Here is a 26159-nt window from a genome sequence, read left to right on the forward strand (position 1 = left end):
CATATCCGATTTCACTATTATATCTCCTATTAATCCTCCTATTCTTCAAAGAGCAATGTAGCCTTGCGGTGGTTGAATTATCCACTCACTAGGTTATTAAAAGGAGTCCTGATGGTGCCAACCACGAGGGCAGCTTAAACCCAGCAGTCATGCCAGGGGAGAACGCGGGTGCTATCGGCTCCCATAAAGGTTTATGGCTTCAGAAACCCTATACAAGGCCACCATGAGTTGAATTCACTCGATGGCAGTGGGTTTGGCTTTGGTTTGAGGTTGACTAAAGCCTCTGTCCTTCCTGCTGTCCTGCACTGTCTTCCTGGTTGCTTCGAAATGTGTTTCCCATGAGATGGTGCGCAACTAGAGAACAGCGCTCTTATTTGTCACTGTGTATTCCACCGTGAGTAGCACAGTCCCATGCTCCAGGTAGGCTGCCCATCTGTCCTGGGTGTCAGACAAAGCAATCATGCCCAGCCCACGCTGGGAGTCTAGGGTGGTCAGAGAGCTTCCTAGGGGAGCTGCAAATAAGTACTGATCAAGAGAATTGACTCTGCCACAATATGACCTCATGCAGTGTGGGTTCAGGCTTCAGCAATCAAAATACAGATTAATTTTAAACTATGCTACTTAGGAGAGAAATGCCATAATTTATAAGGCAAGAAAAATCTAGGTTACTTTTTAAAAGTATAATTTTAAAAGGAGGGTATTTTCATATTGGCCTCACTCAATTCTCTTCCAAAACTGTGACTCAAAAAACATTTTTTACTCATTTTATTGAGGCTCTTACAGATATTAGAACAACTGATGACTCCAAAATTTAATGAATGACCCTCATTCAAAATATTTCAAATTCAGCCTGACAGAAAGCCAAGCTATTGTATTTCACTGTACGCAAGCCTAATAGTGTAAATCCAAATGTGCCAAATAGACTAGCTAAGTGGTCATTCTTTATGTAGCAATGCAATCATTCTAGCAAATTCTCTCTGTAATGCTTGTGAAGTACTTCAGCTTATTAGAACTCTCTTTCTATGGCACATTGCAAGAACAAAGTGCATTTGATAATGTTCCCCAACAGACTAGCAGTTTATAGTTGTCAAGATATTTGTTTCTGTTATTCTTGTTGTCGGGTGCCATCGAGCTGATCCTCACTCATAGCAGGCTCCTGTGCAGAGTAGTGTTGCCCCGTAGGATTTTCTTGGCTGTAGTCTCTATGGGAGCAGATCACCAGATCTCTCTTCTTGGAGTCATTGAAGGGGTTTGAACCACCACCCTTTCAGTTAAGTGCAGCTGAGCACTTAACCATTGCACCACCAGGGCTCAGTATTCATTTTTAAAATGAAACCATACTCACTGCTGTCTAGTTAATTCTGACTCATAAAGACCCTACAGGACTGAGTACAATTGCCTATAGGATTTCTAAGGCTGTAAATCTAAGTAAGCAGACCATCACATTTTCCCTTGAAGTGACTGGGGGTTCAAACTGCTGACCATTTCAGATAGGTGCCAGGCTCTTAACGATAATGCCATCAGGACTCTGTTTTCATTTTTGTATGTGGCTATATGTGTATGTGTAAATAAAATAATTTCATTAAGTACCTTCTAAACTCTGGGCCCTGGGCTTTGAGGAAACAAAAAGGGACTCAGTGCATATTCAGGGAGTGAGGGCTGGTCGAGGGGAATAAGGACAGTGTTGGCTGTTTCAGGGTTTGGGGGTGTTCAGTGCACAGGCTCCTTTCTTTCCACTTCATCATCTGAATATTCTGTCTCTTCCAATTCCCTTTCCACTGGGTGAACCAGGAGAATGCACAGTTACCTTTGTGGGAAGCCCTGCTTTTCTGCCTCCTCTCTTTGGTTTCATCCATTAAAAGGGGAAGCTTGGCATGATCTGCTCAGAGAAGAGTCGCCAAGCTCCGTTCTCATCTGAGTCCTGTACCGACCAATGAGGCACTTCTCTTATTGACACTGACCTATCCCAGGTCATGCAGTGACTCAAGGCCACTAGGATGTTTATATCGGTGAAAGCTAAACCCATGGAGCACGTCAAGAGATTAGTCTAAATGAAAATTTAGAAATACAGTCACAGATGACAAATGGGGATGTAGTGGCAGAGTAAGTTGTATATATTTTTAATGGATGCAAGAATTGTATTCAGCTAAATCATTTGGTAAACTGTTCTGTGAGAATCTACTTAGGAAGAAGGTGGTAAGAGCTATTAGAATGAGATGTTACCTGTTCCTATGAGTATTTCCATGCAAATACATAAGGAAACCTGGTCTTTTAGATTTTATTTTTACCGATATGCCTAGGACAAAGGTCATTTCCAACATTAAAAGGAGGAGGGAATTTTTGTTTATTTTTGGTGGAATGAAGTTCTTTTTCTTTCTTTTTTATTTTGGAAGCAATCTTTTTGTTGTTGTTGTTTGTTTTGTTTGTTTTAGAAGCAATCTTTATCCTTTCTTTGTTATTGATCTTTCCCTGAGCCTTTTGCCCTGACCGTATTTAGTTTTCCATTATGGAATTGAGCTGGAAGAGCTAGCATTCAGCCTGGAGATTTGCTCATCTCAAGATGCTATATTTTTAATAAATGTTAAATACATTTACCACGCTGTCCTCTTGAGAGTGTTTGTTTTATGGATCTTTGTGCAGCCAAATAGTAACAATACGACCAAATAAGCTTAATTCAAGTTCCGAATTCTATGGGAGTAGATTGTCACAGAACATATTATGATGAACTTCCAGAAAGGAAACCTTGGTTGGAGGAATTATAGATATTTATCACACATGCCAAATATAGTAATGCTTTTGGTGTAATAAATGGTCCTTCTATCTTCTTTCAGTTAGATGCATCTAACTGTATAGCAATTAGTTCACAGGTCCTCAAACTATGGCCCGTGGGCCACATGCGGCCCGCCGAGGACATTTATCCGGCCTGCCAGGTGTTTTTGCCCCATTTGTGTTTTTACTTCAAAATAAGATATGTGCAGTGTGCATAGGAATTTGTTCATAGTTTTTTTTTTTAACTATAGTCCAGCCCTCTAACGGGTCTGAGGGACAGTGAATCAGGCCCCTGTTTAAAAAGTTTGAAGACCCCTGAATTAGTTTATCTGTTGTTGTTGTGTTGTATCACAGAGATGATTCGGAGGACAGAGCTACCCTATGGAGCAGTGTAGACCACCCCATAGGACAGAACAGGGTTTCCTGGGCTGTGGTTTTTCCAGGAGCAGATCTCTGTTATGCCACTAGGACTCCTTTTATTGATTATTTCGGCTTTTTCTTTATGGAAAAACACTTCTGAATATTCATAGTCGGCAAATGTCTATTGTGTTGATCCTGAAATCATGAAGAATTCTTACTTTTTGTCCAATTAATAGAGAAAATTACCACAAAACCAACAATAATTCATTTGAATGTCCAAATCATTTAATAATTTATTGTAGGTTCAAATCCTCGTTCGTTCTTTTTAGGTTGGCCATTCGGGGCTGGCATGGCGAACGTAATGCCGGCACTATGTGGTAAATTGGAGGAACTCAGCCACGAAGTGAAAATATATTTCCTTTGCTTGTCCTACCAGTCTCCATCCTGGCAACCGCTTTCCAGCATTGACTGTCATGGAGAAGTCGTTTTTCAAATATATTTACATTTCAAATGTATTTATTGCAGAGCTGCCTACTGGTAACAGTCTTTGTGAAACATATTTGTAATGCTGATGGCTAATGTCAAAGTATAGTATTAAAGTCCAATTTTTCATTGGTTTTTATAGGGCTTCTGTCATTAACACATTTATTTAAGTCACTCAAAATTGACTCTTAAAAGAGAGGCTGTTTCTGTGTTTGCATAATTGCAATCTCAAGTGTGCTTTATGGGTTTCATTTGGCGCTCTCCAACCCCTCTGTGAAGTAGTTATTAAGGGTGGTTATTACCATCTACCATATGAGGAAACAAAGAAGCAGGAATATTTATCCACTTATGTTGGAAGACAGCGCTGCGGTTGGTCATGTTATGTGCATTCTTCTCTTTTCTCAATAGATGAAAAATTCCTAGCTGCAGTACCCAGGGTGTCTCTCCTCATCCCAAATGTACTCCTCGCAGGTTTAGGGATGACTAGAGATCTCCGTTGAAGAGCCTTTGGCGATCCATCACGACAGGAAGCACAAAGATAGTTACCTGCTCTTGACTTTTGTATTCATTAGAGCCTGCTACTAATTTCAGGACTCTACTTCTGAAGAACAATTACAGCTTCTTAACGTACACGATTTTAAGATTTTTTTTTTCTTGTAGAGAAGTGCAGGCGTGTCTTTAGACTTTCTAGTCCAAGACCCTCTTCCTGCTTTCCTTTTGTGCTTTAAGACTTCTTGGTTCCTGGCCATCCTCTTGCCTCCCCAATTTCCAAAATTAGATGGTATTTAGCGTTGTATTGTACATCTTACTACCACGTAAAAAACTCGTGGATACCCTTTACAATATTGTTCTTGTTCTGTTATGACAGCAGCTAGCTTGAGGTAATGCTTGCTGTATTCCAACCACTGTTCTATGTGCCTTTATTAAGCCATTTAATTCCCATTACACCCTATGAGGCAAATGCTAACAGTGTGCACATTTTACCAATGAGGAAACTGAGGCACAGTGTGGGTAAGTGGTACACTCAAGGTCACACAGCTAGTATGTGACAGAGTAGAACTGGAACCGAGGAAGTACAACTCGAATCTATGGAGAAAAGATGTTGATTTGAAAAATCATGGGATTATTTTGGTTCCCACAATAGCACACTTTAAAAAAAGTTCCTCCTGTAGTTTCAGTTAGATATGGCTATTCTTGGTTCCTATCTTCCATGCTCGCTGAGCTGTTTCCTCACCATTAACCCACTATTATTGTCCCACAGGAAGCACCTCCTCAGTTTCTGAATGAGTCCCAACATACTTCAGCATACTGTTGCATACATATATTAAGGATGAATAATGTCTGTCTTGGGTGAAATTCTGATTTTTTTTGTTACATAGACTATAAATATAGTTGAGATAGTAAAATTTTCACAATCCCAATGTGTTGATGTTACTTTAAATTTAAGGCAGGTTGCAATTAATATTAATAATGAAAAGAAAAGGAGCAATAGGTGGAAATAATAGTGGAAACAGAAATTCATTCATGTGTTCCTGCTATAATAACAGGTAATTGTACTGTGGCATCACACTATGTTTTACCACAGTACTCCATGGTGGACTCTGATTTAAACTGAGGATGAGGAGATCAGGAGAGCACAGTGGCTCTGTCCTCAAGAGGTAACACTAGAACGTCATCAGGTTTGCTTGCCTCCCAGGACTCTGCTTTCTTCTTGATGCAATGCTGTCATTCAGCCTCTCAAGATAAGATGGGCCATTGGAACCCAAACAAGTGACTCCCATGAGTCTGTCCAGATAGAGTTAAATGAAGGACTGAGCTTCGTCAAGCAATACTGGGGGTAGGGGGAGTCATGGAAAATTAGAAAGGAGAAGTGTTACACAAAGGTTAACCAATCACAACCAAACCCAAGTGGATTCTAATTCATAGCAACTTTTTACAGGGTGTCAGAGGCTATGAACCTTTATGGGACCAGATAGCCTCCTTTTTCTTCCACAGAAGGGCTGGTGGGTTTGAACTGCTGAACGTGTGGTTAGCAGTGCAAAACCTTCAAAAAGGCTAAAGTGGGAAGAAAACAGTTGGACATAAAAGGAAATAAAAATTTCAACCCATCACATAGTGGGAATAGAACATCATGTCAAAATATGTAAGAAAATGAATACATTTATAATCAGTTAGCACAATCCTGTAGTAGTGCAAACAGTTAATGTGTTTACCCACTCACTGAAAGACTGGAGGTGCAAGTCCATTCAGCAGGGCCTTGGAAGAAAGGCCTAGTGTTTTACCTCCTAAAAAGTCATCCGTTGTAAACCCTATGGATCTCCATTCTTCTTTGACACACACAGGGTCTCCATGAGTCAGTCAACTTGAAGGCAGCTGCTTTAAATCTGCTGTCACATGCTTTTAAGTATGTTGGAGCCTTGGTGGCATTGCAGGTTACAAGTTGGGTTGGTAACCACAAGGTAAGCAATTCAAAACCAGTAGCCGCTCCATGAGAGAAAGATGAGGCTTCCTCTAACCATAAAGATGTACAACTTTGGAAACCCACTGAGGCAGTTTTACTGTGTCCTACAGGGTCTTTATGACTCAGAGTTTGTTGTTAAAATATATTCTTGCTTTTCATTTATTACTACTCTATGGTGTTGTGATAATTTCCAACTTTGCAGAAAGGACTTTGTACCATCAACTATCACAGTCACACTAGGGTTTATTCCATATGTCTAATTTTTGTTTGTCTTGTGTGCTTTTTAAAAGATTTGCTCTGCTTTCTGTTACCATGGCAATATTAATGCCATCGACCTGAGTAGACTCTGATACTATTCATCATCTTGTCATCGGCTAGATTTATAAACTCTCTATTTACTAGAGCAGCTTAGAAGGTGTTAATAATGCTCATAGGCTTTATCTAGTAGAGAGGCCTCAACCTTTGGTAATTAGCAGAGGCACAATTTCCCCCAAATGCATGCTTTTTATTTTAAGCACAAAATGTGTGTAGTGAGCACTGCGTTCTAGAGGAGAACTCATGTGAAGATTTGCAGCCGCATGCTTGTCAGTTTTCCCCGAGTCACATGTGAGCATGGAAGAGGTGACAGGCAGAATTGGGTGCTCTGAGCTTGCCAATGCTCCATCACCGCCTCAACATGGGGGAAAAAGGGGGGGTGGTGAATAGCCTATTTTCAGGCAGATGGAGCAGATCAACTCTGAAGAACGTCTAGCTGGACATTTTAATATGGAAGAAGATGACTGAAAATAAACAGCCCAACTTGAGCTAAAGGGACTGCAGCTCCAATGGATTGGTGGCAACACGTGAATGATGTGTATGAACAGGTTGCAGGTGGGAACTCACTTGACTTCCTTTCACTAATGGCCTGGGCACACAAATAAATTCTGACTTCCAGTTTCCCGAATAGCTTTTTCCTCTTTTTCCTTGTTGTGTGTCCCACCACCACCACTTCTTGGGCTGGCTCCATTTCCCAGGTGCTTGAAGTCAGTGGCCCCTGAACCTATACCTCCGAACATACCTGAGGAGAATCACAATTCCCAGCGCGTCACTGCTTGTTGTGTCTTATTGCTTAATTATTCTACCTATTTAATGCTACTTAGAACACTGTCAGCTGTTGAGAAAAGGTAATTATCACTAGTCAGTTGAAAAACACTTTTTTGGCTGCCTTACGATACACATTTTACTGCTACCTTGATACATAATGAAGCCTGATAGCAAAACTTTTGCTTGTCTCTTCTTCAAGCCACAGCTGTTTTCCTGCTAAATTCATCCCATCTGTCTTCCCTTCCGTAAAGCTGTAGGCAGTATAGCATAAGTACAGAAGCAGTTCAGTGCTATTTGGGATAAACATAGCTGAAATTTGAATCTTTGCCATTTGCGATGCACACATTTTGTTTTACTGCTGTAAAGAGAGCTGTCAAAATACAACTACATGGATAATTTACTAAAATACAGTCAAATAGAAGGTTGATAAAAGAGAAAGTACACTGGGTCAGCTTGCCTGTTTATTCCAGTGTGTGATCTGAAGGGATCGCTGCCCCCTCCTGCCCCAGGCATTCTGGTTGGGGAGCAGCATCGAGGTCTGTTTTAATTCCGCCCAGTGGTTTTCAGAGGTTACCAATTCCTTGTGATTGATTGTGCCAATGGTTGCAGAGTCTTTAAGAAGCTTAGAATCAATTTTTTTCATCTCTAAAAAGATTTGAATTCATGGGAAACTTTTTTAGTTTTTTTTTTTGGGGGGGGGAACAGGCATACTGTCTAATTTGAGCAATCCTATTCTACTGTGTTTTGACATTTTTTGCATAGAAAGCTTTGTTACCAGTGGAACAATTCATTTAGTTTCCATCCTATTCCTCATTTCTTGCATTTTTATTTTACTTTGTTATTTTTAAGGATTTTATTGGGATCTCTTACAGATACTATCACAGTCCATAATTCAATTAGAATTGTACAGTTGCATAATTATACAGTTGCTGCCCCATCAGTTTCAAAACATTTTTTTTCTTCTTGAACTCTGATATCAGCTCCCCTTTATCCTCTCCCTCCCCCCTTGCATTTTTATTAATAACGCTTAATGCCTTAGACTCAGAGGGGAAGGGTTTTGAATTATTCTTCTTCATTCTAAGACAACTAACTCGCTCACTCCTGGGCCATTCCCCTCTCACACACATTCACTGCGTTTTCGCTCCATATGCGAAGGCCTGATCTAGGCCAGAACAGATTGCGACCTTGTCTCAGGAAGGAGCTAACATCCAGTGCATTTTGGAGCCATGTTCCACAAAATGTATTGTGGACACCTGCTTAAAAAAGGTACCAGACATAACATATTTGGGATGAAACCGTTAAGTAATTCATGGATTTAAATTTTAGATTTAACTGGCTTCTTCTCCAGGGCTTCTCAAGCCCTTTTCTAGCTTCATTTGTCTAATAATGAGGATCGCGTGAGAGCGTTTGGAGCCAGGCCCAGGTGTGGACCCAGTGCTGGCTGCACACACCCGACCGGCCAGAACTCAGTCACATGGTTCCATCCAACACTCTGGGGCCAGACATAATGGTCTAGAAACTGGATAGTGGTGAATGGCAGCTTTCTTTCCCCTACCACGTCTGGCCCCACATCTGCCCCCAGGGGGAAAGACGCCGTTGAATCAAGTGATCGCCACAGAGAGCTGGGCAGAAAGCAAGAATGGTTTGGTGACGAGCTGCCTGGCTCGGCAGGTGAGGACAGTGAGTAGCGAGGTTGCTCTCCTGGACATTCATAGAAGGGTCTTTGTGAAATTCCCACAGGTGTGCCTCTTGTTAACAACTCGCTGAGAACGGAATCTTGTCTGTCTGCCCCACTGTATCCCAATACCCAGCAGGGGAGAAATGTTCGGTCCTCCTTAAATATCTGTTGGACAAATAATACAAAAGGTGACTATTGTAATACCTTTTATTTTATTTCTTTTTTAACAGTTTCATTGGCATTTAATCCACATAGCATACAATTCATTGTTCAGCCACATCAAGAGTTGTACAATTATTACCACAATCGGTTTTAGAACATTTTCTTCTTTTTTGAACTTACTGTTATTAGCTCCCAATTTCCCCCCACCTTCCCTTGCTGTACTTGGTGTTTCTTTTCTTTTGCCTTAAAGTTCCTGTGTCTTGGTCAGTTAGAAAATGCTAGCATCTGTATTGTACACCTTTAGCAAAATCCTAGTGCCTCCACTTACTACCAGTGAAATGTTTGTTCTAGAAAGTCCCCAAGGCTTTTTGTGCACCAAGGCATTACCCTCTTTTGTCATGCGTGTGTGTGTGTGTCTCAAATTCTTTGAAAGGCGTAAGTAACATAACAGACACGAATGCAGCCAGCTTTACTTCAGTAGAAAGTGGTACAAGCAGGTTTACTTTGTGGTTCTTTGAAAGCCATCTATATAAACAAGCATAAGCACGTATTTAACTTACATTGTGGTGCCCTCTGATTGAGGAACAATGGGTGCTTTAGCAAGAGTCATGGTCTCACTACTTTTACCCTTTGGTGGTATAGACCTGCTGGGGGTCCCCAGTATATCCTGACTTTATTGCTTAATAAACTTTCTGTACTGCTTCCTCCTAAAAAAAGAAAGAGTCAAATGCTCTATGATACAATCATTGAAATTTATTACTTCATTTAACACTTACACGTGCCAGGCGGTGTTGTTACAGTCTGTGGTTTGTTATATTCTGTGAGGTTTGGCCATAATGGAGCCAGCATGTTAGTGGTGAAGACAGAGTTGCAGGCAGTCTTTGCACTGTGATAGGAGCCACGATGAAGAGCCCAGGAGAAGGAACAAGTAAGTAAGATATCCAAAAGGTGCTGCAGAGTAATGGTGCTTGACTCCTCTGGTGTTGCAGCATGCAGTCAACTACTTGACTAAGAGTTCCACTGATAGTCTTTGTGTCCCACAATTCAGAAGACCATTTAAGAGTTGCAACCCAAGATGAGAAGCAGAACATGACCTCAAAGTAACCACTCTTATGTTCTCAATATCATGACATAGTCCTTTGCCTTCTTGGTGAGCCTGGAAATGGGCCTGCACAGCTCCAAGACTCTTCTGACTCAAGCTACTACCAGCACAGTCCAATCACAACATGGGTCAATAGAGAAATTTTAATGTTAGGGGAAAATAGCATAGATAACAAAAATGTTATCTATAATGTTATCTATAGCCAAAATACTCATTAAATTCACCATTTGATGAGTTTGATGAGTTTTGCAAGAATTTTCAGTAATTGCTTGATACCTTCCCACCATCTCTATAATCCTAGAGCACATACCTTTGACTCCTTTTGCATCGGATACACTCTCTGCCTCCTGTGAGAGGAGAGAGAGCAAGCTTAGTCTGCCAAATGGGCACATGCTCACATAGGCTTTGTAAATAATGATCTCTCCTGAAAATATCTGTCCGAGGAATTGGCTCAGTATTCATGAAAGTCAGCAGGTATAGGTGGCTATTGGTTAGAGAGAGTACTATTCCGAGCCTCATGGAGACAGTTGAGTTGCCCTGGGCAGGTCTTGATCAGGGACTGCTAAAGTGGTTGACAAGATGATGTTCAGAGAATGAAACAACTTTGACTATGAAGAGCTAACAAGATCCTGATTGACACTTGATCCTCAGAGTGATATATATTTTTGTAAATTTAAATTCAAAGTGTATGGTGGTGTTTGTTGGTGGTACTGTAAAAAAATTTAACACACACACTTCTACTTCGGCATTTCAGTTGTGTTCATTGTTTCCAGGGAGTTCACAGATTTATCCCCATCTCTGGAATGGGCTACTTGCTAGATTGTGAAGTCTAATGTTTGCATGTGTTTCTGTTTACATTCATGAGCGGTCACAACTTAAACTTTAATATTCAAGCAGATGATGACTGTGCAGCAGATTTATCTAGCTAGAACTTGACTAGACAGGGAAAAGACCAGCTAGTTAATGGTGGTCTAAGACTGTCCTTAATATTCCATCATGCAAGTGAGCTGCTACCACTTAGTTGTTGAATGGAATGCCAGGGAATTACTAAAAAAATCAAATTAATACACATTATTAAGCATATTTACACACACCAAACTATTTCAAACCAGTAATGCTGGAATAAAGACAAAATAATACTGTGTATTTACATAACACTCTAACACCTTTCATTAGAAAAATCTCAAGCCTTTGCTAACTAAACTGTGCAACATGCCACGAGGTGTGTAAGAAGTAAGGTACAATAATAAACAAGAAATTGATGACAAGAGAAAGGCAAGTGCTGGCTAGCCCTTTAGCATTCAACTTCAGGGTACTCCACACTATGGACATATATGGATGAAAGTGCTTGTAACTGTCATAGGCGAATATGGATTTGAGCATGTTTTTATGTTCTTTTTATTGTTGCCCAATCAGACCGGTCTGTCTTTTATTTTTGTTGAACTGACTGTAGTGGTGAGCTGACACTGAGCTAACACAGCGATTCCTAATCTGGTCATTTGATCCACTGAGGTCCGTAGGTCATGACTATGAAACTGAAAGTTGGCAGTTCAAACCCACCCAGCGATTTAACAGAAGAAAGGGCTGGCAATGAGGTACCATTAAGGCTATGGATTGCATTCATCCCTAAACCCTTGGTGGCCGTGCTCTAAAGGCCACCAAGCTCTGGGTGAAAGCTACCGAGATGGCAGGCAATCCAAAAGGCTGTGCAACCCAGTGGCCCGGCCTTATGTCACACCTGCAACATCTTTAAAAAAAATTCTAAAAAAAGACTACGGAACTGAACCACCCCCTTGTTGGGATCATCAACCAGTTGAGATCAAAAGGACAGCATTTACCCAAGAACAGGTCACCCGGGCAGGAAGTAGTGGTGGGACATTGACATGGATGGGCTGAAACAAGTAAATTGTATGAATTTTCAAATGAAAAACTGATGATTTGCTCTATAAATCTTCACCCAATTCATAATAAAAAGTAAAAAAAAAAAAAAAAAGGTACAGCCATGAAGGCCTGATGGAAGTTCTACTCCGTAACCTGGGGTCGCCCTGAGGAGGAATCAACCCCACAGCACTGTGTTGTTAGGGTTTATGACCAGCCCACTACTGTTTCTGCTTCTTTACCCTAGAATTTTTTATCCAACTCTGACAGTTCATTCTCAGGAAATGACAAGGGGTGGCCAGTCACATTCTAGTTCATGGGAACGTCACTGGTGAACTTGGGCCTCTCTGGGAGGGCCATGGCTGACGGAAAGGAAGTAGACCTGAGGCTTGTTTCCCAGGCTTCCATGCCCAGCACCTCCCCAGTAGTGGTCATCGGAGCACAGAGATGGTGGCAGCACTGTGGCCACTGCGGCGGGCCTGAAGCTTGGTGTCAACTGGAGAGAAGAGCCAATTTCAATATAAGACTGTCAGCGGGCCAATCTGAATAGCGACTTTGGAATTGAGAATTATAAAATATCATGGATTTTAAAATATCACCTTTCATTAAAATTTTAACATAGTCTGTTGGACTTTCAAAAACTTCAGTGCTAGCACTTAGCACTCTTTCAGTTCTGTTCACATTGTATTGATACAACTGATTTTTTGAGGAAAAAGAGGAACTTTTTCTCAATAAAGTTTCTCTTGATTAAACCTTTCAGATTTTCAGATAATTTAGGGTGTGACAAATGACCCATCAAAGCATAGTTTTCAGACATGATAATTTACGTGCCTCTGGACTATAAATAGAGCTTTGTCTAGGTTTTGGAAATAATGTTTTCTTCCCAAACAGCGGTTCATTTGTATGAACAATTTTCTCTGTCTTTAGTAGGGCAGCATGTATTTTTCTGTATACAATCTCATCACCCTTTCCGTCATGTTAGCCATGTCCAGTCTTCCGTAGCGGCGTCATTGTAATGACTCTGTGCACTGGAGCCATCTGTGAACCTGAGCTCAAGGAGAGGAAGTTCCACTTGTCCTGCACTTGCCGACCCCAGCTCAGCCCATCCCTCATCTAGTCTGCACAGGAGCAAGAACTTATTGGCTATGGCTAATTTCATTACTTTTCTATTACTCTGAAGCCATTTCGATAAAGGCATAGGAGTCTTCATTTTCACTTTGTGGGTGTTAATTAGTACCCTGAAAGATGACAATTTATGGGGTGATAGTGAGGCTAACATTTATGTGAGTAAGTGAATGTGTGTGTGTATTAAATCAAACCTAAGCCACTGCCATCAAGTTGATTCCAACTCATAGTGATCCTATAGGACAGAGCCGGGTTTCCGTAACTGTAGCCCTTTACGGGAGCAAACAGCGTGATCTTTCTGCCACTCCCACACAACAGCTGGTGGGTTTGAACCACCCAGCTGGTGGTTAGCAGCCCAATGCTTAACCTACTGGGCCACCAGGTCTCGCTTGTTCACTCTCTTTCTACCTCTCTCTCTCTCTCTCTCCATGTGTATATACACACACATACATACAAACATACATACAACGGAGCTTTCAAAAAGTTTATAGGAAAATTTAAGGAAAAGATAATGGAAATTTTGGGTGAAATTTTAAGTTTATATATAGACACATGCACACACACACGGAAGCGGAGCTTCAAAAAGATCATGGGAAAATGACGTCAACATTGAGACACTTTTATCAGTGACACCAACCATTTGTCTCATCCTTAAAGAACTGAGTTCCTAGGAACTCGGTTAATGTGCAGACACCATTTCAGTGCAGTCCTTTTTACATTGTGAAAAAAAAAAGATGTCATTTCAAGATTGTTTTTTTAATTTAGGGAACAAAAAGAAGTCAGAAGGAGCCAAATCAGGCGTATCTTACAAAATTCCGTTTTTTATGAGAGGAATGAGCAGGAGCATATCATGGTGGAAAAGGACTCTGGGAAGTTTTTCTGGGCATTTTTCTGCTCAAGCCTGGGTTACTTTTCTCAAAATAAGCACTCTTGTAATAAAGCTGATGTTATAATTCTTTGGCCCTCCAGAGAGTCAAAAGCAAAATGCATTCATTAAACATCCCAAGAAACTATTGCCATGACCTTTGCCCTTGACTTTCACACTTTTGCGCTGCCTGAATCCCTTCCATGTCTTGGTCGTCATTGTTCTGACCAGGCCTTGTCCTCAGGATCATCCTGGTAAAGCCAGGCATAGTTTTCTCCTAATACGCATTTCCATGAACTTTTAATGGCCCATTGTATACACTGTGTGTATACATATATGCATATACAGAAACAAGAACCTGTGTAAAATAGAAAGCTGTCAGAGAAGAGAAACTCAAATATGTTCTACTAATCCATTAATAGAGAACAATACAAAAAATGTACCCTGCCAAAGACAGAAATCTTGAAACATCTGGACAGAAAAACCTGTCCTGTCCATCATATTCTGGATCTCACCGTTTGTATAATTTGATATTTCAACCCTGCGAGGTAGGAGTGAGAAAAATGACTCAAATTCCCCTTTTAATTTAAGGAACTTCAGGCCCATCAGGCTAACTATTACTGAGTTCTCATGGCTAGGAGACAAGCCTGAATCCCTAGATTCGTCACAGGGAGGGGTAGTTAGGAATATGGCTCCTGCAGGAAGCCTGCTTGGGTTCAAACCCTTACTCTATGGGCCTGCCCAGCTTCATCTGTAAAGTTACGACTATTGTATTACTTACCTCACAGCGTTCTGATACCAAGTAAATGGGTTATTACAAAGAAATGTTCAGAACCATTGCTGGTACATAATAAGGCCTAATAAACATTCTCTGTGTATATTTGATGAAGTGTTGAACACAGGGGACAGTGTGTAATTTGAAGCAGGGGTTGTATAACTTTCTAGGAGGCAAATGTTAAATTGATCCCGTCCAAAAGGGGCAAGCTGGCTGAGGAAAGTTTGTTTGACCCATATTTTCAGAAAGACTGACATGGAATTTTAGTTCTAGTGTACTTACCAGGACCACTTCAGCCTGTTGAATGAAGGATGGATAAATCATTTTAGATTATGTATGCCTCTGAGGAATCCTGGTTTCGCTCTCGGTGGGGCAGTTAATGTGCAGACACCAGAGAGCTACTTCAGACAGTCTCAGGAGAGGCTTTCAAAATCTATACCCTTATGTTGAAACCACAGGGCCCTTTGCTGTTAAATTCCAAGAAACCTATCTCCAATCACAATCTATTATGCTCAGACCCTTAGTGAAACTGCTCCTGACCATTGATTGATGACATGCTCAAATATTTATAAAACTGGAAGAATTGCCTTGATGGAAAAGGCTATTTTTGTTTGTTTTAAGCCCTGATCCTCTTTGAACTGGACCTAAGTTGACTGCAAACCCAAGGGCAGGGAAGCTGTGGCACTAGAGGAAACGGCCCAAGAAGAGACTGACTTGGTATAGGGCAATCAGCCCTGATGGAGACTCGGCGATGGTAAGGAGAGAGTGAGAGGGAAGCCCCTGCGATCCCAGCGTCCTTGTGCTGGGACCTCAGTATTAGGAGGAAAGTTCACAGAGACGCTCCGGAGCTTTATTTGAGGAGAGCTATCTGGTACAGCACATATGGGGACCATAAATCCCGATTTCAGTTACACCCGCTCAAATTTCGAACTGTTAGCAACCTCCAAATGTTCTAGCGTCTCTTGCAGATCATTTTGATTCGGGGGACTTCTGTTGGTAGTTAATTTTTATTGAAAGGCTATTCTTGTGATACATTTCTGATGTTAAATTAGAATCCAAACACGTAATAACAGTTTCATTGGCATGTGCATATTTATGTGTGAGATGCGTTCAAATGCTTACTTCAAGTCCTGTCGCCCTCTAAAGAACACAGCCTGTGGTCTAACTGTGCCCCAAGGAGCCCCCAGCATTAAGACCCTTAGGGATTTAGAACTCTTGGGTCACAAAACGTCCTGGACCAGGGTCCTGTCCAGTTTGGGAGCATTTGGCATGGAATTTGGTAAGGACAGTGCTTTTGGGCTAGGAAACTTCTTGTCACATGCCCAATAGCTTTAGACAAGCTTAGCCCAAGGACAATGTGGTACAGGCAAAAGGGTTGAGGATTTTAAACGAAGCAATCAAATAACGACAGTGACTTTCAGCTCTGTCTTCACTATTTTATCATGATCATTAGGCTCATGCGCAGAAGAGACACACCTGGCATTATATGCCTCCTCCTCTCTGCCAGCTACAACCTACTATGTGAATTTATGCAAGATCTCGGTAACACCTCTCTCCTCTAGTTTCTTGTTGCCAACACAGGTTCACAGCAATACCCGTAATACCTTTTACAAAAGACTGGTGTGAAGGTTACAAAATGAATGTTTAAAGAGCTCACCATAGCAACTGCACATAGCAAGGACTCAATACATGTTGTTAATTACTTTAATTATTTTTATTGCTGAATCTCAATGACTGCATTCATAACAAATAAGAATTACAGAACTGTTTTCAGAGTCATATGAGCTAAAAAGAACTTTGTAAACACTGGAGCACTACATTAAAATCAATGGCTGTGGTGACGATATTCTCATTTGTTGAGGACCTACTAAGTGCCAATCACTTCCCACACCTTCATTCTCACAATAGAATATCAAATTCTTATAAGAGTAGGTAATAGTTCATATTATAGATAAGGCAACAGGTTCAAAAGAACTCACATTTCGCCCCCATCCAGATTCTTTATTCTGCACTTGTATCTCAGTGAGAATCACCGCCCTGGTAGTTGTTAATAATATTTACTCTTATTGATGGTAAAATTGGGCTCATATTATCTAGCCTGAGTGGATATGTCATCTTTTAGTTGTATAACATCCACTGTGTGCTTTTGGTGAAGGGCACTTCATACACATACGTTCTCAAACTGGCGTATTCACCCACTCACAAAAGACAGCTATTTGTATCACTGAGTCCTTGGACTCTAAAGGCATTTCCCAAGGAGGAACAGGTCCGTAATTTCCTCATCAGGGGAGTGTGGCCAGCCTGCCTGTGCTCTCTCCAAGGCGAATACTCTGAAGGGCATTGCTTTTTGAATGGATCATTTCTGATGTTTTTAATTACAATCATCAATGTTCTTTAGTCATTTTTCCAGTGCTTACACTTCAGTGATAGGATTTTTCATCCATACTATAGATTATCAATGAGCTGAATGGACAGTTTGAACCCCCAACTTGCATACTAATTGTAACTGGTCTGTTGCTCACTAGTTAGCCATGATCTGCAGGGGTCACCATAAGGGATCCAAGGGGTCATAATCGGGAGGTGCAGATGTGTATGGTGGTGAACCGAGAATCTGGAACTTAGGGCGATCTACGGAGAGAAGCCTGGACTGTTGAATTTGGCTACTTCCTCCTGGAGTAACTTTGGGGTTCTTTAAATCTCTCTAAGCCCCAGTCCCCTCATCTGCAAAATTGGGATACCCATACTTACCTCTAAGAGTTTCTGGGTTGGTAAAAGATGCTTTACAGTATGTGCTCAGCACTCCAACACCTGTGACTTAGCTTTTCACCCTCCTTTGATTTACAAAATCTACTTTTTCAACCTCTTTGGGCTGCACATTGTCTCGGAAAGCCAGTCCAGAGTTCTCCAGACTTACAAAGAGGTCAGCCACGCTGTGCTTCACCTGACTGAGGGGGCAGCACTGTGCTCGGCTCCAGGCTGAATGCCCAGACAAGCCCTGATCACCCCTCACCCTGGCCCTTCAGGCTTTATTTAGTTCCTGGCCTTGATCACACACATGCATCTGTCAGGTTTACCTTTCCTTTTGGATTTTTACCTGTGTGTTTTAGAGTACTGCTTTGATAGTATTTGTAGCATATTTTCCAATGTGTTTCCCGCCCCCCCCCCACCCTTGAACAGCTTTAAGTTACAAATGAGCAGATTTCAGTCCTCAGGAGGGTCAATGCATTATTTCTGCAGCCTGTCTCACTGGGAGCTGGATTCCAAGGAGGCAGCCCGTGCGCTCACAGGCCAGGAGAGGCAGGATTTCAACAGTGTCAACAATCTTTGCTCATCATACCAGAAAAGCAGTGTGTCAGTGCCGACTCATTAGCATACAGCCGAGCTGTGCTTGCTAACAAAGCAGGCTTCAAGTATTTGCTAGTTTCTCAGCTTGTCTGTCTCCCTTGACCGAAAAGAAGAGGAGAGAGAAAGCTTCCAGAAAGGTGCCGTTCTGGTCCTGTGACTCAAAAGCACCACCCTACGAGTGCTTGGGAGGGATTCGAAAGGGATTATTTGTAGAAACAGCCATCGTCCTTTGTTTCCTGATCATGCTTGAAATCATTGATAAGCAAATGACATTGTCTTGTTGTCTAGTTAGAAATGATCTGGCCCCGAACCACTCCCAGTCATCCTTTGGACATTTATTTTGTTTTGTAATAATGCTTAAGGCACGCTCTGTGGAGGCAGAGGTCTCCATGCACAGCCTCCTCTCTGTCTGTCTCTCTAGCCCTCTTTTGTTGGGGGGATGGAGGGAAGAAGAAACGTACAAGCAGATGTGCTGCTAGATCCACAGGCTTCTGCCAACCATATGGCATCTTAAAGAAAGATGGTTGGAGCGTCTGGATTAGCAAAGAGTCGGGATGGGAAGCCATGTGTCGTGTTGGTACAGGCAGTTGTTTGAGCTCTCTCTAAATGGCTTCAGGAGATTGTGTAATGGAACAAATGGTCCTGTGAGCCCAGGAACAGCCTTGCCGCTGCTGGAGAGGCAATTGGCCCTCAGGCGGGTACTGCTTCCCTTTTCTCCCCCAGTATTATGTATTCTTCTTTGAATGTTCTTCAACTCCGGGAACTGACTCAGAACTTTTCAACTGATAATTGCACTCGTGGGCTCTTCCCAACCTTCTTGTCTGCTTGATTTTTTCCCCCGCTTCCTCCCCCTCTCTCCTTCTCTCACATGGTAATTAAGAAGTCCCTCATTCACTCTGTAGAAAGTCCAGACACACACAGTGTGCCAACCTCCTTCAGTGCTCACGCTAGGGCCAAGCTATTGGCCGGTCTGTACTCTTCTCTCAGAATTGCCCCAAACCCCCAGAAGACGGGAAATCTTTTATTTCTTAGTGAGTCAGCTGAGACTTTTATGTGGTCGTGGACAACTCCATCAAAGATAGGATGAAAAACATTTGAAACTGCTCACTATAAATTAGTAAGTAAGCACAGGTCAGCCTGTGCTTACGTTGCTTACTGAGTTTCCCTGCCCTGGCAGGAACTGTACATTTGAAATGAGGCTCTACTTCTGCAGCAAGGTGTTGTGGGGTTGGGAGAGGGATGGATGCCAGCCACATCAAGATGTAGTGAAAATGCGAGACTATTACTACAGATTAGTAGCAAGGATAAGTAAGCCCATGCTCACCTGGCTCTTGGGGTAACCCAACACTGAATGAGGGCGGGTCCCTTCACTGTTGTGGACCTTGTGTGTGGCAAGCAGGGTGAGCTGAGGCGAGGAACCCTCTTGCTGAAGCATTTTGTGTGTGGCTGCGGGAGGCTGCAGTGGGTTTGTTACCTCGGTTTAGTGGTGCTTGCCTACAGCCAGGCTGACCTGGAAACACGTCTGTCTCTAAGCCATGATTCTGCCTCTGAACAGAAGGAAGACCATTTACTTCTCACCCACAGCGTAGGTGTTAAGATGTACATTTAAAGTGTGAGTTGGCATGCATGAGCTCCCTCATACAGAATCTTTTCAAATACCTAAGTAAATAGCTATAGCTGTAAACCAGGGACACTGGTGGTGCAATCAGTTAAGCAGTGGGTTGCTAACAGCAAGGTCAGCAGGTTTGAATCTACCAGCTGCTCTTCGGGAGAAAGATGAGGCTGTCTGCTCCCTGGATGGCTTACAGTCTCAGAAGCCCTGTGGCACAGTTTTAATAGATAAAGATAGAAACATACATATATGCATGCATATCCAGAGAGAAAGAGAGGGATATATAATCATTTAATTATGCCAAGTCCATAGCAGTTTGAGACCTTGTGATTCTACTTGATAATAAAAAAGCAAACCTAAAATGATTAAGTGTTAAGAATTGAGACACCAGGCTCTTGGCAGTGCACCAGCACGAGCTCCGCTCTGGCCAGTCCTCAGACTTTCTCTCGCTTTGATCGGATAGAAGCAGAAGGCGCTGTGAGGCCCCTGCGCACCCCAACCAGAGTACAGCGTCACTGTTTGCTTCCTTAGCCACGCTCTTTGTGCCCTTCAGCCTCGTTTCAGGCAAGCAGCTCTTATTCTGTTGCTGTTTGGGGCCATTGCATATCAAATGCATCTATTCAGAAAAGTTCCACTCACCTCCACAGTGGTAATGACAGCTGACTCCGAAGCTCCAGGTGTAGCGGAAGACGAAGGCACTAGTTTGATTCAGGCAAAGGTCAGGTCACTGGGTCCAATAAAACCATCAAATCTGTTTGCAGTAAATAGGCGAGGTCATGGAGGGTGGTGGGTGGACCAGTGTATTTTGGGCTACACACCACGGAACCAAAACCTCCTCAAGGGCAGTGACCCCAGTTGGATAGGCCCCAGAAAATAAATCAAATTAACAGTGAGTCCCCTCTGGTCAACTGTAGCAGGCCCACTGAAGCGGCAGTGCATGTGCGCATTGCCACTTCTCTCAAAGATGCTTTGAGCAATGAAAACACATTCTTTCTTTGCCATGTGATGATGGAAAGACTGCCAAAAAAACAAACAAACACCACCACCACCACCACCAAAAACAAACAACAAAACCAGGAGACTATGTGACCATGGGTCAAGAAGAACGATTTTACCAGCCTAAACAGGATCACCTGAGAATCATTTGAAGAGTGTTACCAACTGTGTTAGAAATAACTATTTTCTGCAAGGATAAAGATGTCACCCAGAAATTGCAATTAAAATACCATTGTGTTTTTGTGAACCCTTGGCAGGATAATTTTGTTCTCGCCTCATATAAACGCCCCATCAAAAGAAACACAAACACCACTGCCTTCCAGTCAATTCCAGTGGACAGCAATCCCAGGGGGGTTTCCAAACTCCTGTTTATGAGATCACGGTAGCCTCTTTAAACATGAACAGGTGAAAAAAACACTCTCTTTGTTTGTCTGTGTTTTTCTTTCAGAACTAGTGCATTCAGGAGGCTGAGGATGTTAAGTGTTAGTGTATTCTCTAAGTGTAAGCTTTATTGGGGTGGGGTCTATGTAAGAAGAATGTGGATTATGAGCTATTGAGGCCCTTTCAAGTGTATATGGTCCCACATTTGTCAGCATTAGAATTCCTTAAAACAATGCAATTAAACAGTGACATTTTTAAAAAATTAAGACAGTGACTGAAAATATGTAGATTAACAGAAGTTGCTGTTTTTATCAACATATTTTCTCTCTCTTTCCTGCCACCGGCACATCCCCCCTGCCCCTCCTCTCTTGCTTTAAATGTCTGATGTCAGTTTGGTCCACATGCACATTATGCACATGGCACGGAAGAAACAAAGTAAAAAACTCTCTCAATTCTGAGATGCATGCCCAGCGCCACATGTACTGTCTGTTACATGTCGCTTCTTATGAGGTTCATGCTGAGAGTTTCTTTTTAAGGCTAAGTGTTTCTGAAGCAGAGTTCAGGTTGGGCAGATTGTGTTAGAAAAATCTCACTGTCTCAGAGTGGAATTAATATACTGATTATTCTGTGCAGGCTCAAACTGGCAGCGTGTGTAAAAGTTCAAGAGTGTCTGGGAACTGAAATATGGAGAAATCGGGAGAGTGAGCAGAGACAAAGCATTAAATGTAGGGCTTAGAAGTGAAACTAATGGTAACTTTGTAAAGAGGGGAGGGGATTCAAGTATGAACAACTGCGCCCTGAAGGGATACTCTGAAAAATGTTTTTAATGGAATCCCAAAGCCCCGTTTTCCTTGGCATATTTTAAGGTTGCTCTTAAACATCCATTTGCTAATTCAACAAGAAGGAGAAAATAAAATGAAATAAACACCATGCCCATTACTTTTTGGTTTTCACTTCTTTGAGTTCTTAACGACTCTTGCCAGTTTTATTTATGTCCTACCAGAAGATAAATCGCTAACTGAAATTAAAATGGAATTGACCATTTCTTTGGGCTTTATCAGCCAAGATTGTTTTTTTCCTGTTTAATTAAAATGTGAGTCTTGCATGATCGTCAACATACAGTGATTCATTTATTTGTTTGAAAATAAGGCATCAGAAGGAAAGAAATCGAATACATACAGGGAAATCAAACTTTCTCATTGTTTCTCCAGGGAAAGAAATTGGGACATGAACATGGAGTTAATGAAGCTTTCACCCACCTCCTTCCCTCAACTGCCACCTAGGTTTAATCCTCTCCTCCTGCCAAAGTCCAGAGGCCCTGTGCACTCCCGCGGAGTCTCTCCAACCAGATGCTTGCACCCAGCTTCCCGCTGCCCGGCAGCAGGCTGCCCCCGTCCCGCCTCCAGGTGCAGGCTCTGCTCTGAGGCTGCGAGGAGCCCCCACCCCCCTCCCGCAGACAGCAGACAGGCATGTCCAAACCTGGGGCCGCCGTGAGGTCGGTCTTGATGGGCTAGGAACCCGCGGGTAACACAGGCAGGCTGGGGCGGGTGCCCATCCCTGTACAGCCCGTGACCCAGCAGGGAGAGGGTGTGGGCCAGGGCCCAGGGCGCTGGCGGTCTGCTGGCTCAGAGGTGGCCCCAGAGCAGGTGCTGATGTGTGGGAGGTACACAATGAACTCTGGCGAAGATTCAGCGTGCAGAAAGAAGCCCAGTTGAGCAGTGTGGGGGGTGGGAGGTGGGGCTGGAGTTCCCAGGACGCAGAGTGATGCCTGAGAGCTGGGTTTTGTGCTAGCTGAGTATCTGGGGAGGCTGGTCCAGGCATACTTATGCACAAATTCCATCAACTGCATTTCACTAAAACTCTTAAGACTGAGTTTTTTGGCAGCATCTAAGATTGGGGTATGAGGTGGGAATGTGTGTCCTGTCTGGCAATTACTCTTAAGTAGAAAATTGTCTTAGATACAGAGAACTTAGATACAGAGAGGGCACTGTCAGTGTCATGTGGGCCACTTGCCTCTGCCCCCCATGCATCTCCTAGCATGGTAGCATAGAGCCTGGGAAGAGAAAGGCTGGCAGGATAAGTGCCCCCAGTCCCTCCTACCCCACTAAAGCACACATGCCCTACTGCCTCCATGTCCTGTAGCCCCGATCCCTTAGAATTTACTAACACCTTGGCACCTTTGTGCAGGGGGTTCCCGTGTTTTCAGAGCAGGGCTCCCCAGGAGTGGGGACATGGCTGGGAAGGGCAGCCTGTGCTGGTGAGTGTGTGCTGTACGTAGGCAGCTGGCTGTCTCAGAGAGGAGCCCCAGTGAAGGGCCCTGACGCTGCCCTCAGTATATCTGCCCTCCTTTAGGTAAAAGTGCATGTTGTTGTTGTTGTTGCTTTATAAAGAGCACCCGACAGGACCTATTAGGAGAGAGAAAGTGCTGACCCTCTCGGAGAGCATGCTGTATCCAAGGGCCAGCCCTCCGGGCTCAAGTCCATCTCCCCTACTTTCCTGAAGGGATGCGAGATTTGTGCATAGAGATGGTTTTGGGTGAAGCACCTAAAAGCTGGTTTATGCCAGAGAGATGCTGCAAGACTGTCGTCTTCCAAAGTCATTGGAATCTTTGTTCTCTTTGCCCACTTCCCCGAGGCCTGAGTGGTTTCTTGAGGTCTGTGGGCATTATGCTTACTTGTGCCACTTCTACAAGACAAAGAAAACAGAGCGAGGAGTGTTGGGAGTGCTAGATTGCTTTTATTACCACTCTTTGAAATCCCGGAATTTAGCGGCCCAGATACTAAAAATTGACCCAGCTTGTTCCTTTCTTTCCAACGGTAGCACATAAGTGAGCAGGATTCATCTCTTCTGCTGTTGGCACCCACCGGAAACCCAGTAAGCCCTCCAGCAAGCCAAAGCACTCTGGTCTGTCACGGACCTTCTAGCTGGAAGAGCTATGCCATCATATTCTCCCAGTACTCACCGCGTGGAGGACCCCCTTTTACTAAATGATTTATTACTCTTAGCAGACTTCCTTTGGCTGCAGACTGTATTTCTGAGTCACTCTGTTCAGCTCAATTGGTCGCCTCCAGTTACCGTGGCAACCAGCAGATGGGGTTCTTTGACAAGGGTCGGCGGGGAGGCCGCCTCAGTATAGATGGAAGAGGAGCTAAATAAAAAGCTTCCCGCACTGGCAGTTCTGCTGTGGACAGCCAGGAGTCGTTATCAAATTACTTGCATTAAAACCTAATTAAGATATGTGCCAGTAAGTGCACCGAGTGATTGAATCTGGTTACTGGGCTGCTGTAGGCCCCTTCTTATTTGATAACACTTCTCTGACCAGTTTGCTCCCCCCGAGGCTGGTCCAATTTGGGGGAGGTGGAGGCAGGTCTCACCATGGTGTGAGACTCAGTGTGCCCTGGGCCCGGCTTCGGCACTCTGGGGCACCGGAGGGAGCTTACCAGGGGAGAGTCTTCCAGAAGGCACAACTTGGGCAACACCTGGAGGATGATAGTTATGCAACACCCTCATGTTCTATTACTTCCATGTCTTCTTTTAAGACTAGGGTTGCTTTGATTGTAAACAGTGTTTATCAAAAACAGCTCTGTTGGTTGTATCAGATAAAAGGAACGAAAGAGACTGTAACGGGTAAGCTTAAATCCTCGTGGAGTGTATTATCGGGTCATTTGACAAAATTTTATTCAGTAAGTTAAAAATATTAAGTCATCGTTACCTTTACTGTAGTTGAGAACATACTATGGGTATATACTGGAATATGTACCTAGGAAGTACATACTGAAGTATGTAGGGACAAAGGGCCGTGATCTGTACAACTCACTGTCTGATGGGTCAGGAAAAAATTACTCTCTCTACAGTGTTGCTGCTGTTGGGAGGCGCTCTTGGGGCTGCTGTGACTCACAGTGGCCTGTGAGCAGAGAAGGCCACACGGCCTGCTCCCGCACCAGCCTCCCATTGTTCCTAGGCTCGAGGCCACGCTCGCAGCCTTCGTGTCAGTCCAGCTCACCAAGGGTCTTTCTCCTTTTGGCTGCCCCTCCACGTTAACAAGCATGATGGCCTTCTCCAGCACTGGTCTCTGCTGACACACGTCCCAATAGGCGAGAGGACGTCTCGCCATCCTGGCCTGGAAGGAGCATTCTGGTTGTAGTTCTTCCAAGACAGACGTGTCTGCTCTTTCGGCAGTCCATAGTACTTTCAATAGTCCTCACCAGCACCACAACGCAAACGCATCGCTTCTTCTTCCGTCTTTCTTGTTCGGCGCCCGACTTTCATAGGCATTCCGAAGTGATTGGAAATATCCTGTATATGATACTGAAGGTGAGAGAAAGAGTGTGATAAATCAAACGGGGTAGAATAATAACACTAGGTGAATCTGGGTTAAGGATATATGGATATCCTTTATAATTCTTCTGCCTTTACTTTCTATTATTTTCAGAGAGACATTTTAAAAGCGAGGGGGGTGCTAACTTTTAGGCAGGGGACAAGTACTGTCTGAGACCCAACGTGGGCTCTGCTTCCAGCTCTCCTGGGCCCGAGTCAGATTCCAGGCATATCAGCCCCTGCCCCTTTTGTTCACGCCGCCATGCACCTCCAATGGTATACAAGCTGCTTCGTGGTCAGCTAGTGCTTACACTTTTAAGTTTACAAGGCAGCAGTGCAGTCAGTGTTCCTTTCAGAACAACTGTGAGCCTGTACCTCTGTTTCTAGGAGAGGCAGTTTTTAGAGAAATTGGCCCATCAGAGACTCTGGATGACATTGCCAGAGTCCCCAAGGAGTTGATGGCTGAATGTGTTGCCTTAACCATTTGTTCACTTAATGGGTGGACACCGAGTTACATCCTGTGTAACATTTTCCCGATCCGTCTTCCAACTCCCCAACTGTGCGTTCTCATAGCCAGCCCAGCTGGTGGGCTCCCTCCCTCCCTCCCTTACCCACTGCCATCAAGTCCATGCCGATGCATCGTGATCTTACAGGACCAGATCGAACTGCCTCTGAGTTTTCAAGATGGTAACTCTTTTTTCTTCTTTCTTTTATATTTGAATTTTACTTTTTCCCAACAGTTTTATAGGCATACAATTCACATATCA

General features: G+C 43.2%; 1 protein-coding gene and 1 non-coding gene across 2 annotated transcripts in view; both read left to right on the forward strand.

Moving 5' to 3' along the window:
- SDCCAG8 (SHH signaling and ciliogenesis regulator SDCCAG8) overlaps window positions 1–26159 on the forward strand; it is a 300672-nt gene that overhangs the window by 251899 nt on the left and 22614 nt on the right. The gene's annotated exons all lie outside the window — the stretch shown is intronic.
- On the forward strand, window positions 11717–11847 carry LOC142437694 (small nucleolar RNA SNORA14). Its single transcript, XR_012782227.1, has one exon. It is a non-coding gene; the product is annotated as a small nucleolar RNA SNORA14 (small nucleolar RNA).

The sequence above is a fragment of the Tenrec ecaudatus genome, chromosome 1 (genome assembly GCF_050624435.1).
Source record: "Tenrec ecaudatus isolate mTenEca1 chromosome 1, mTenEca1.hap1, whole genome shotgun sequence".
Taxonomy (NCBI): Eukaryota; Metazoa; Chordata; class Mammalia; order Afrosoricida; family Tenrecidae; genus Tenrec; species Tenrec ecaudatus.